The sequence below is a fragment of the Petaurus breviceps genome, unplaced genomic scaffold (assembly GCF_028583685.1).
Source record: "Petaurus breviceps papuanus isolate PSGF00001 unplaced genomic scaffold, PetGlider_PUasm1.0 38, whole genome shotgun sequence".
Taxonomy (NCBI): Eukaryota; Metazoa; Chordata; class Mammalia; order Diprotodontia; family Petauridae; genus Petaurus; species Petaurus breviceps.
This window is the reverse complement of record NW_027186304.1, coordinates 1,643,486-1,645,851: the sequence shown is the minus strand read 5'-3', so window position 1 is coordinate 1,645,851 and position 2,366 is coordinate 1,643,486. Positions and strand designations below refer to the sequence as shown.

Below are 2,366 nucleotides of genomic sequence, written 5' to 3'. Positions count from 1 at the left end.
GATGGATGGATGGATGGATGGATGGATGGATAGATAGATAGATAGATGGAGAGAGACAGAGAGAGATGCAGATATAGTTATATTCTGTGTATGTATGTATGTATGTATGTGTGTGTTTCTATTTATATTTACAAAAACATGCCTAAACCCCAAATATTTGTGTTTAGAGATTATTAGAGAAAAGTTCAAAAAATGATGAAGATATTTATCTTGTTCTATAAGCAGAAATATGCCATTTTATGTTTAAAATACTGATAAACAACAGAAATTGCTTTTTTTTTAATTTTTACTTTTTTTGGTTGCAAATTTTACTCATTTTGTAAAGGATCTGCTGGGTGGCACAGTGGCTCAAGTACTGGGTTTGGAAGTCATCTTCATGAGTTCAAATCTGGCTTCAATACTTAATAACTCTGTAACCCTGGGCGTCACTTAATCCTGTTTGCCACAGTTTCTGATTTTTAAAATGAGCTGGAGTAGAATATGACAAACCACTTCAGTATCTTTGCCAAAAACAAAAACAAACAAGCCCTACAAATATGGGGTCACAAAGAGTCAGGTGTGACAAAAATGAAACAACCACAACTCTTTCTGAAGAGTGGAAACTATGAATATTGACATTTAGCTAATGGATAGGTTTAAAACACTTACAAAATGCATTTTTTTTTTCTTTCCCAGTGACAACTTAACCTGAACATGGATCAAAGAGATTTAATATTAGTCAGGGATTGAAATGAATTTGGAGTTAATTTGATTACAATTGCTCTTATATATTTTGAGATGTAATTTGGAAATATTTTTACTAAATGTATTCCTATTCTGGAAATACATTATTATTTTTTTTCATGGCAAGTGAAGGCTCCAAAGAATATTATTACTTTTTTACACAATTTGTCCATTTTCTTTAGTTTGTCAGGGGCAGACCAACAGACCTAATTCATCAAATTATAATTTAGCATATGCCCTAGTGGAAAAAAGCTTTTTAAAAAAAATTTCTTTGAGGGGTGGCCAGGTAGCACAGCAAGTAAGAGAGCACAGGCTCCAGTGTAGGGATGACCTGGAGATCGAATCCTGGGCTCAAACACTTAGCATCCACCCAGAAACACCTGGCCTTGTAACCTTGAGCAAGTTGCTTAATCCCAATTGCTTTAAAAAATGTCTTTGAGCTTAAACAGTTAAAATTTAGTTTTCATATTTAAAAGTGGTTTATAGAGAAGTGAAAAAATTACAACAAGTAGGAATGGCTAGGTGGCGCAATGAGCAAAGTGCTCGCCCTGGAGTCAGGATGACCCCAGTTCGGTTCTGGCCTCAGACACTTAATACCCACACACACACACACACACACACACACACACAAACACAAAAACTAGCCGTGTAACCTTGGGCAAGTTACTTAACCCCAGTTGCCCTCCAAAAGACAAAAGACAAAAAAATTACAATAAGTGGTGATGAGAACAAAGACATGCAATGGAAATAGGTAAACAATCATTGTTAAGTTAGAAAAAGTTCTATACATTTTAGAATATGTTTTTAATCACTTTTCCACAAAATTGAAGTTATTTTGTTAACTTCCAGTTTTAAGTGAATCTGCAATGAGTCAACCAATTGCTTAACCCTACAAATTAAATCCAATATTGACAAAAAATCCATATGCAAGTTTTCTTAACAAATATGGGAAAAATGCAAACTCATGAAACATTTGTATATTTTCAGAATCTAACACATACACAAGCTTACTGGTACCTCCAGTAATATCAGTTCTCTTAGCTTTGTCTAATTCTGCAATATCATCAAAAGCATTCAAAATATTCACAAATTCATGTTTTTTTTCAATTGCAGAGAGCCTATGAAGATTGAAAACAAGAAAAAATAAGCAAGCCCTGCAGCAATACCAAGTAAAATAGCGACCAAACTCTTACTTCCTTTTGCTTCTTTGTGTGTCAGTTGTCTGGAGAATACTAGATACAGATATAAGATTTTCTGTAGACTGTCCCAGAACTTGGCTTTCTGATTTCAGTTTCAGACTCTTTAGTGACTTTATCAACTTGTGCATAAAGATCTTCAAGTGTGCACCCCAAATCTAACACCTGATTAATAAGTTGTGTTTGCTCTTTCAATTCCACCTGATTCTCAGGGTTAACGGCATCCATATCAGCATTCATTGTCCTGGAATGTGAACTTACTCTTGAATATAGTGTCCTTAATGAATATTCTTCTAGGTTTTTTACAAGAAATAAATCTGTAAGAATGCTTAGCATAGTTGCACAGAGTAGCAACTTAAATAAATGTTTGTTTCCTTCCCTTACTTTAGGGAAAGTCATTTGACCTATTAATGTCTCATATAACTCTAAGATTGCTAAGGCACAGAA

The 2,366-nt window shown here is 34.2% G+C and overlaps 1 pseudogene; it reads right to left on the bottom strand.

Moving 5' to 3' along the window:
- Positions 1 to 1,912: 1,912 nt before the first annotated feature.
- On the bottom strand, positions 1,913 to 2,159 carry LOC138169959 (short coiled-coil protein pseudogene; annotated as a pseudogene).
- Between the last annotated feature and the right edge of the window lie 207 nt (positions 2,160 to 2,366).